The sequence below is a fragment of the Alligator mississippiensis genome, chromosome 10 (assembly GCF_030867095.1).
Source record: "Alligator mississippiensis isolate rAllMis1 chromosome 10, rAllMis1, whole genome shotgun sequence".
Classification (NCBI taxonomy): Eukaryota; Metazoa; Chordata; order Crocodylia; family Alligatoridae; genus Alligator; species Alligator mississippiensis.
Window position 1 is genome coordinate 29,803,652 of NC_081833.1, and position 11,196 is coordinate 29,814,847.

Sequence of the window (11,196 nt, forward strand, 5' to 3'; positions counted from 1 at the left end):
TAATTATATATTTCAATTCACCAAAACAGTAAAAAAGTCAAATTTTAGCTGTTTACTACCTTCTCGAGCAAGCCTTTCCTGACACACAGGCACAGAGAGATACAATTCCCCAAACCTGCAGATGGAATAGGGCCAAAGGGACCAGCCACCCTGCAAAGACAATTTTGTATGATTAAAGATTTATACAAGCCTATTGATTTGTAATTGGGAAACCACCCCCCCAAAAGGAAATACTAGCTGCTCACCCCAATCTCGGGCAAGCCTGCCCTGGCACAGGCCCAGAGACCTACAATTCCCCCACCCCACACAGGGAACAGAGCCAAAGGGACCCAGCACCCTAACTTTGTATGATTAAAGTTTTACATAAGCCTGTTGATTTGTAATCAGGAAGCCAGCACCCCAAAGGGTAGCTCAGACAAGCTCCAGGAGCCCTGGCACACAGGCCAAGAGACATACAATTCCACACCCTACACAGACAGAGAAATTGAGGCAGCAGCTTAGATTGTCAACTTATTAATTCTTTAAACAAGTAGTTTTCGATTAGTTAACATTAGAGTATGTTTCATAAATACATTAAGGCTGGGAGCACCAGACACAATCTATTGCTATTAATTAACGTTAGAACACACTGTGATCATTCTTTACAAATAGGATGACCCAAAGCAATCTGCCTACTCATCCGAGCTCAACTGAGACGTGTAACTTGGAAGTGGTTGGATGCATGAAAACCTTTGTGGGGGGCTTGGCAAGGAAGCTGAGGGGTGGGATGGTGACACTTTTCCTATGACCATCAGGCCCAGAATGGTGATAAGCACACCAGCCAGGACCTGTAGATCCTATCGGTTTGTGTACTTCTTTTTGTTTCTTGCTTCATCTTGTGAAGCATCCCAGTGCCGCTTCCCACAGACCAGCAAACTTGTCATACGTTTTCCTTGATCCATTCTGTGCATTCATTCAGGCTCTTCATGATCCAATCAGTTTGCAAATCAGAAGCACTATTGGTCCTTCTAATTGTTCTAGGAGGAGGGGTAGCAATCAGAACTGTAACATGAAACACAAGTGATTGAACAATAATCATTTTATGAAAGGTAGAACTCTTTCTAAAACATAGCTTTCTCAACATTGCAAAAGCTGCCTGCAAGTGTCTGCATCCCTCAAGGTTTTCAGAGTGCCAACTCAAAACCATGAGTGAGTGGAGCCTCAAAAAAGAGCAGACTAATAGCACCTGGTTTTGTGCTCTGTATTTTTGACATATGACATCACCTGTCAAGGGACAGGGCTACTCATGCGGTCCTTGATGACTTGCCAAAACTCAGTAAGTAGCCCTCCACCTGAAATAATTGCCCACCTTGACCTAGATGGTGACAAAGCAGAGGTGCTTCTACAGTGAACCTTGAAGGGCTGGGTTTGCGAGCCATGGTCTGCAGCTCATAGGGGACCCCAGGCACCCCAGAATTGGCATACCATCATAGCTTGTATGGTGCTGGGTGCTGCACATCCTCAGCCATGCGGGGTGCAGAAAAGTGGGGTGCTGGCATGGCAAAAGCCCAGGGCTGGGGGCTTCCTGCCAAAACCATGTGTAGGCTGGCAGATGCAGAAAGTATTTTTGTCTGGGGCCCTGAACAGTCTGGCAGAGCCAGGTCAGTCCTGGGTTGAGCTGTTTGGCATGGGGCAATCAGGAGACAGTGCCATGATCCACTGGTGTAATCGGTGTCACAGGGGGAGCCGTAATGGCAATAGGGGTCCTGGCTGTCTGAGTACTGGGGTGGGTGGGTGAGCCTAACACCCAAACCCCACAAAGGCTGCTGGGTGGAGGTGTAAAGCTCAACCACCCATTGGAAAGCTCAAAGGGGTGCCTCATGCTCAGGGTGTCAAACGGTGCTGGGCAGTGCTGGCATAGGCATCTCCCATTGCCTTGCAGCAGAGCCTGCACTCTTCAAAAGCCCATATGACACCCTAAATTGCTGAGGGACCTAGAATCTCTGACGCTGAGAAAAAGTCCTTTGGGGGGGGGAGGGGGAGGGTTGCAGTAGGGGCTGTAAGAAAGAGGGAAGGACAAGAAGAGCCGAGGCAGAAACAAATGGGTTTGGCCATGGTTTGCTGACCAGCACTGGCATGGTGTAGCCCTTGGGGTGCCTGACGATCTATGCCACGTGCAACTTGGGGAACTGTTGGGGTGCCCACGGTGATCCCCTAATTCAAAGATCGGTGTCCATTTTTGACTGCTGGGTGAAGCAACTTTGCATGCTTGGTGTGATCACATCATCTACATAAACCCAGGGTGGGTGCTAGTGGGGAACCTCTGCCTAGAGGGTAACAAGGTGCGGCGGGTGTTTCTAGGGTGCTTCCCAGTCCTGGCATGGTGCAGCCCTCGGGCTGCCTACCTGTGCCATCCAAAACTTGGGGAATTATCGGGGTGTCGGAGTGGCCAGGGGATTCCCTAATTTGAATAACGAATGACATTTTTGGCTGCTGGGTGAAGTCTGATACTTGCAATTATGCCTTGAAAGGTGAAAGGAGTTTTGGGCCACTCTTCACCTGCAGCTGTGCCAGGGAGGGATCAGGAGAAAGCACCAGGGTGTGCTGAGTGGATGAGTCTCAGGGGAAGGGATTTATGTTGTTTGGGGACTAGGGGGAGGAATTGGTATGGGTACTCTTTGGAGAATGAACAGAGGTCATTTTAAAAGGGAATTTACACTTTGTCTTGTTTGGAAATAAACAGTTCTGCAGTTTCCAAAGTCCTTCTTTGAACTTTATTTCGTTGACTATTTCACAAGCACTAATAAAACAGTTAAACCAACAGTAAGAGTAACAGATAGGGAGTACACCTAACCACATATTTCCAAGTTCCTAACCCCCTAACCACCCCTCCCCCCCAGCCATTAATCTTAGGGAGACATGCAAGATAGAAGGATAATGTAATTTCATAAGCTGAGGTGAGAGCAAATGAGATAACAAAGCCTACCACCACAGGGAGTACTACAGAATCCCATCACTCCTGTTTTGACATATATCCTCAGCTACTTAAAACTGGAAAAGGTACATGCATTGACTACATAGTAATAAAAGGTAATAAGAAGTTAGAGCACTGTTACAGCTTGATCACTGCTGACTGCCTGTGGACTGGAAATTCTAATAGGACATTGCTCAGCTTTGGGTACAATCAAGCTTTTTAGGGACAAGAACGTGATGCCCCACAAGATGCCCCTCTTTTGATCCACTGGGGCTGCTCTGTACCCTCCTCCTTCTCTTCATCCCTGAAGCGTACTGGCACTCTCTGCTTGTGGATAGAGGAGAGACAGCTCTCTATCAGAAGAGAATGCACAGAGGGTTGGGATGGCCTAGTCTCAATATTGCTCTCAGTAGTATTGCCATCGGCAAAGCCTGCTAAAAGCTGCTGTCTAAACCGTGCCTCCAGATGCCCTCTACAATCAGCATCCTTACAGAAACGCTAAACAATTTGTAAGATTTCAGTAGTCCTGCTCTCCATAAGGTCGAAATTGGCTTCCTCCTGCCTCAATAGCTGATTAAAGATATCATTAATGTCACCTGCCATTCAATCATTGCTCATAGATATGTTTTGGGATGCTTCTGTCAGTAGCTGAAGAATGTTTTCCTCAGTTTTTTCTTTGCCTTGTCCTGTAATTATGTTGACATTCAGCATTATCAATTGCTGTTGATGAGCTAGGAACTACAGCTTCAGTACTAGGTGTAGCTATAGCAAAGAGAAAAAGAAAGCTCTCATAAGGTCTAAGGCTATTTAAAACATTTTAGGAAGCCACTATTTTAATATATTTTAACAGGACACCTTCAACAGGAATTACTAAGTGGACTCCCACTACCACCCACCCATGTTATCATATCAATCCCATCACCAAACTATTTTAATCAGCTGATTTGGATGCCAGAGATTTGATTTCGAGATCAGAATAATTTTTCTGATTCAATTTGGCCGAATCGCTTAGGAAGATTTGGAGCCGATTCGGAGATTGAGCCATAGAGTATAATGGGGAATCAATGAAATATCTATAACTTTGTTGTATTTTGGCTGATTCAGATGAAATTTGCTGGAATGGTAGTGTCTGCTGAGAGCAAGATGTGTACCAAGTTTAAAGGTGATAGATGCAGGGGTTTCTGTGAAACTTCACCTCAATGTCCTGAAAGCAAAACTCATGTCACGTGTGTGTTAAGCTACAGTGGGTTGAAAACTGCCAGTATGGTAGCCCCTGCTGAGGCCACAATGCCTGCCAAGTTTCAAGGAGATAGGGGGAAACTGGGTTTGGGGGAAACTGTACCTTAAGCTGCAGACAAGCAAAACTTGTGACATAGGTGACACCGTGTGTGTGTAAAGGTGAAGCAGGGTGCTACAGGCCTTCTAGCCCCTGCTGATGCCATGAAGTCTGCCAGCTGTCAAGGAGATAGGTGAAGGGGCCAAGACAGACATGGTTGCACAAGTACCCATGTCTTGAGTTTTGCCTGTCAGCAGCTAGAGGTGCAGGGCCCCAGAGCCCAGAAACCCCTGCACCTATCTCCTTGACAGCTGGCAGGCTTTGTGGCCTCAGCAGGGGCTAGCAGGCCTGCAGCTTTCACCCTGCCCTGCTGCACCTTAAGACACACAGTGTCAGCCATGTCATGAGTTTTGCTTGTCCTCAGTTTGAGGTATAATTTCCCCCAAACCCCTTCACCTATCACCTTGAAGCTTGGCAGGCATTGTGGCCGCAGCAGGGGCTACCAGCCCTGCAGTTCCCCCCCCCCCCCCATGCTTTAACACGCACACAGTGTCACTTATGTCATGAGTTTTGCTTGTCAGCAGTTTGAGTTGCAGTTTCCCAGAAAACCCTCCACCTATCACCTTGAAACATGTCATGCATCCTTCTCTCAGCAGTGACTACCATCCCTGCAAGTTTCATCCAAATCAGACAAAAAACAACAAAGTTATAGATATTTCATTGATTCTCCATTATATCCTATGGCTGAATCGCCGAATCTTTTCCGAATCTTTTCTGAATCGATTCGGAAGCTCCAAATCAATTCAGAAAGCCTAAAGCTTCCAGTGATTCAATTGAGATTCATAGATGTGGCCTCCAAATCATCTGAATCATCTCCGGATCTGAATCGTAATCCAAAACTTTGCACAGCCCTACATGGTACCTCTCTGCCGGGAAAAACACCCAACAGCAACTGCCCAGCAGGGAGTACCTGAGATTTAGTTAATACAAGTGAGCAGTCTCCCCCAGCCTGGCAAACTAAAAATGCCCATGGCAAAAATATTGTGGCATGATTTCTAATGCCACTGCTATAACTTACAAGTGACTGGTCACAAGGCTTGTAGGGTCTCTGGCACTGAACCAAATGATCTATCTTGGGAACCTGAAGACTCCTGCGAGAGAATATTGGTGGAATCAGTGTTATCATCATCCTCATGAACAGAAGAGCGGTTTCTGAGCCCCTGCTGAACACCATCCTGCGAATATGGTGCCAAAACATGTGGGGCAACAGTAGTAGAGGGCAAGCTCATTTCTGACTCTGTGCCAAACAGGTTCTTTCAGCAGTCCCAACCAAGGTCATTCATCTGTGACTGAGGCTGATTGCATGCAGTTATGGAAGTGGCTGCTGATGTACTGTGGTGCTGGGGAGGTGTGGATATGCTTTCAGGCTCCTCAGGCCGCAAACCTGTTGTTCCAAACTCATCCATGCAAACCTCTGCAGCATCAGTTTTAGGGATGGCAGTCAGCTTGCCTAGAACAGAATCATTCTGCATGAGGCACCAGAACAAGAATTATTGTCCTTAACACAATGGAAGGAACACTTTAAGGACTTGATCTTACTCCTACACTGTTTCCAGTCCTAATTGTAGCCACATTCCTTCAATAGGTCTGCAATAGTCGCATACACTGGCTTATTTCTTCAGTTTTTGAGTTGCATGAGCACCTTCCTTTCACCTGAAATCTCAATCAGTGCCTCAACTTCTGCATAAGCCCAGTTTGATCCCCGGCCTTCAGAAGTATCTGGGATGTCTTCAAAATGTTGCTTTTTTTTTTGTCCCCTCCATAACCAAAAAGTGTGGTAGGTGAGAGCAGAAGAGAGAGCGGAGTTTGCAGAACAGACTGTTAGCACTTGTTCTTGTATATGTCTAACAACCTAATACCTGTGAACCTTTTATGAAGAGATGCATAGTAATACTACTAGTGTGATTTGTGCAGTCTCCAGAGATTTGTAGCAGTTTTTTGTTTTTGCTTTGGGAGTCTAGGCATTCGCATTTACAAACATACTCAAAAAACTATTGTGCTGGTGCTTGTTAAAATGGTGGGTAATCACTGCAGGCAAGAAAAGCCACCATGTTAGAGTAGACCTTGATGGAAAAAATATTTCCATTAGATATGCAAGCGATCCAACTCCTGCATGAGCAGTTTCCACAGGGTGGTCATGATTTTTACAATGTGGGAGGAGGTGGGTACTGTGGGGTTTGGTTGCACAGAATACAAGAAGTTAAATATTCCAGGTCCTTCAATGTAAATTGTGGAAGCCCCCACCTGTGCCCTGGGGGCAGGTGTCAGCCAGGCTACAGGCAGGCAGTGAGTCACAGGATGTTTTGCTGGCCAGCCTTGGCAGACTCCACTCCTCATGGTGCCTTAAATGTGCCATGCATGTCTCGGGGAACTGATGGGGTGTCCTGGGGAGCCCCTAGTTCAAACACCATAAAAAAAGTTGGCTGCTGGGCAAAGCAGCACCCCTAAATTCACAGACCATTTCAGAGTAAGCAGTGCTGGGGGCAGCCCAATGTCAGGCATGCAGGGCTCAGAAAGGAGGGGAGCTGGAAGGGAAACAGTGTAAGGAAGGCTGCTTCCCACCAAAACACTGTGCACACTTGCTCATTGCACCACGGGGGTGGTGGTAAGGAGGGGGGTGGGTGCCAGGCTACAGGCAGGCAGTGAGTGAACTTTTAGAAGACAGAGATTGGGAATAGTTAGCTGAGATATTTTGCTGGCAAGCCTTGGTAAGCTGTACCCCTCATGGTGCCTAAATGTGCCATGCATGACTAAGGGAACTGATTGGGTGTCCTGGGGAGACCCTACTTCGATTACCGTAAAAAAAATGTTGGGTGCTGGGCAAAGTGGCACCTCTAAATTTGCAGACCATTTCAGAGTGGTCAGTGTGGGGGGCAACCCGATGTCAGGAGTGCACGGTGCAAGAAAGGAGGGGAGCTGGTAGGGAAACAGCGCAGGGAAGGCAGCTTGGCACCAAAACACTTTGCACACATGCTCTTAGCACCCTGGGGTGAGGGGGGGCGCAGAAGGCAGGGGGCAGGGGGGAGGGTGCTGCCAGGCTACAGGCAGAAATTAGAAGACAGAATTTTGGAAAAGTTTGCTGGGATGTTTTTATGGGAAGACATGGCAGCCTGCATCCCTCGTGGTGCCTAAATGTGCCATGCATGACTTGGCGAACTGATTGGGTGTCTGGGGGAGACCCTAAGTCAATCACCATAATAAAAAGGTGGATGCTGGTCCACTAATGTTATCAGGGTCAGGGGCAATGGTGCTGACGATGGAGGACCTGCCTGGGTGACCAGTGTGGTGACTCAAGTGCAATTTTAAAAATTCTTCTTTCTCCAGTGAGATACTTGTTAATTTTGGTACAGAACCCTGTGTAGTGTCCACCGGGGTGTGGGGGGAGGTTTGGTTTGGTCATGAGTGTTAAAGCAGACAGTTAGTTTTCAGAAAAGACAGACCAGCCTAGCATACCCTTTTTTTTTGGGGGGGGGGGGGGAGGGAGGGGGAAGGATGTTTGGTGTGGCATACATGAAGTGTGAAATACCAGAAGGCTATGAAGGATTGTGAATTTTTTAGGAATGGCAATTTTGCCAGCTGTATTCGCAAAGACGGAAAGATGCAGTGAAGAATTGCAACAGGACTGTTCCCTGAGAATTTGTAATTTTTTATCAGAGAATTTCTGATTTTTTTTTTTTTTTTTTATCAGGGGAAACCAGGATCCCTGCCTATTATTTTGTGATTGAATAAAGTCTTTCTGAGAAACAGTTTGGGATACCTTGTTGATAAAGGATCTGGGGGAGGTATAGGTATCGGATGGGAAGAAGACATCCTCCCTGCAGGAGGGAGGGGGTGATGTGCGTGTGGGGCATGGGAGATGGGTCTGGGGTGGGTTGGGGTGTTGAGTCAGGCAGGTGCCTTCAGAAGGAAGGAGTTTTTACAGAAAACGGGAGAGGGAGGGCGGGTACATAACTGCAGGCCCTGAAAAAAAGAAATGTGTGAAGGCAGAGGTTTTTGAGTAAAAAGTGTAAAACAGAAAGAAAGAGAAAGAAAGAGAGAGAGAGAGAAGGGGGTTAATGCTGTGAGGTGTGCCAATAAATCCTAGGCAGGCACACCTGAATTGTAGTAATCAGAGATGCAGGACTTTGGAATTGACATGCAAATAGGGTAACTGATAAAACAATGCCTCTGCCTTACCCAAAAATGCTTCCAAGACCTGCAAAAGTTTTGCTCATGAGAGGTGTTTTCCAAATATAGTATCCCACTTTCTGCACCAAGGACCCCCAAACACCCCCCCCCCCATTTTTTTTTTTGGCCAAAACGATATCTGCAAGCATACAACAAGGCTTTGAACAGCAGGCAAAAATTCCTTTTAGTGTGGGAATTGGGGACTGTACTGGAAACCACAAGAGTGACACTAGTGATGGGAAGTGAGGTGGAGCGGGGGATGGGACATATGGGGTATGGTAGGGTGGTGATTAATGGCTGGTAAAGAAGAGATAAGCTATGCTTCCATGGTTTACAAATATTTTGTCTAGGGCGAAATTGAAGCATGCTTGAAGTTGTTTTTTTTAAAGCATACAAAGAGGATTCAACCTTTGGGTGCTGGAATTAGGGGATGGAGTGCCCACGCCACCCACAGCAGTGGAGGGAGAGTACTTCCTAAAAAGAGCACCCCACTTTTGTCCAAGATGCTTTGCCAAGCAGGCAACAATATCTTGCGGTGTGCGCATTAGGGGCTCAGCTCCACTGGAAACTCCAAGAGTCACTCCTGTGATGGAAGGGGGAAAAGGGGATACCATATACATTTGTCAGAGAGAGTACCAGGAGATGGCACCCAGCAGTGCAGGGAGAGTGCTTCCCAAGAAGAGTACCCCACATTTTGTCCATTCTGAGCCCAAAGAGGCTTCGCCAAGCAGGCAACAATATCTTGTGGTGTGCAAATTAGGGGCTCCACTGGAAGCCCCAAGGGGCAAAACAAAACCACTTGACCCAACCTGAAAAAATAAACCAATCGCTAAATACATTAATAAACTGCTCCCTGCTGCAATTTAGTACTGGGAGGTGAAGAGGATAAAATCATTACGAGGTGTCCCCTAGCGTCTTTTTCTAGTGATAGCATATTACTAATAAACATTCAACATCTTTATCAGCGACTTGGAGGTGGGCATGGAAAGTACTCTGTCTAAATTCATTGATGACACAAAGATGTGGGGAGAAGTGAGCACACTGGAGGGGAGGGACAGAATCCAGCTAGATCTAGTCAGGGTACAGAGGTTGGTGGATGAGAATAGGATGGAATTCAATGCAGACAAGTGCAAGGTGCTGCATCTAGGGAGAAGGAACCAGCAACACACCTATAGGCTGAGGAACACCCTTCTTGTCAACACAGTGGAAGAAAGGGATCTTGGAGTCTTTGTTGACTTCAGGACAGACATGAGCCGCCAATGCAAGGAAGTGGTCAGTAAGGCTAACCACACCTTGTCATGCATCACTACAGATGCATGCATCTACAGATGCATCACAAGCAGGTCCAGGGGGGTGATCCTTCTTCTCTATGTGGCATTAGTCAGGCCACAGTTGGAGTACTGCATCCAGTTCTGGGCATCGCATTTCAAGAGGGATGTGGCTAGCATTGAGAGGGTCCAGAGGAGGGCCACTCACATGGTCAGGGGGCAGCAGGTCAGGCCCTATGAAGATAGACTAAAGGGCCTGAATCTATTCAGCCTCCACAAGAGAAGACTGAGAGGGGATCTAGTGGCCATCTATAAACTCACCAGGGGGACCAGCAGAAAATAGGTGAGGCTCTGTTCCCCTGGGCACCACTTGGGATAAAAAGGAATAACAGTCTCAAAGTGATTGAGAGCTGGTTCAGGCTTGATATCAGGAGGCATTACTTTATGGTTAGGTCGGCCAGGCTCTGTAATGGGCTCCCAAGGGAGGTGGTGCTCTCCCCTACCTTGGGGATCTTCAAGAGGAGGTTGGATAGATATCTGGCTGGAGTGTTATGATTCCAGCACTTATTCCTGCCCAGGGCAGAGGGTTGGACTTGATGATCTGTTCAGCTCTCTTCCGACCCTAGAAACTATGAAACTATTAACCCATAATGAGACTTAAATACATTAAATTAGGTACAGGTTACATCATTCCTTGTGGCACGTTACCGGCAGTGAAAAAACCCCGTCAAATATCTTAAGCTAGAAAAAAAAGATAGCATAGACAAAGAGCAGAGATATTCTTGTCCTCAAGTGGTGGAACTCTGAGTTGCTTAACCAGTGCTTAAAATTAGTTTCATGTGTTAATGAGTGGACAATCCAGGGGTTAAGAGCTCCAGGAACCATCGAAAATTACTGTGTAACAAGGGCCTAATAAACTTTCTCAAACACAATGTACTTCCTTTTCAGATTTCAAAGTAATTTCCAAAAGCAGGGAAGTATTGTCCCCATTTCACAAGTAGATTAAGTGGCGCCCTGAGTGGCTAGTGATATTCTAATCACTGAGCAAGGCAGTGCTCAGATTGGGACTCCCTTTTCCTTGTTCCACAATATAAATGTGACCATCCAGCACTGGCAGAGGAACTAGAGAATACAGCTAAAATGCTTAGGATTCTCTGGATAGTGAAACTAAGCCCTAACTTCAGTGAATTGGAGCCCTGCAGGCAAAGGCACGTTGTACCTATAATGCTTGGAGAAAAGACAGTACTGCTTTCCCAGAGCAAAGCACCTTTATGATTGGAATAGCGCATCATGTATTTGCATGCATAGCTCCCACACATCAAGCTCTATCAGGCTTTCCTTATCTTTCCCATTAAGTTAGATTTCAGTCATTCACTTCTCTCCCAGTAGTAATACAGGATGCATCATATTTAGCTTGACCAGCTTTGCCTGGTGCCAGGTGGGGTGAGAAAAGTAATTGAATTTATGAGTAA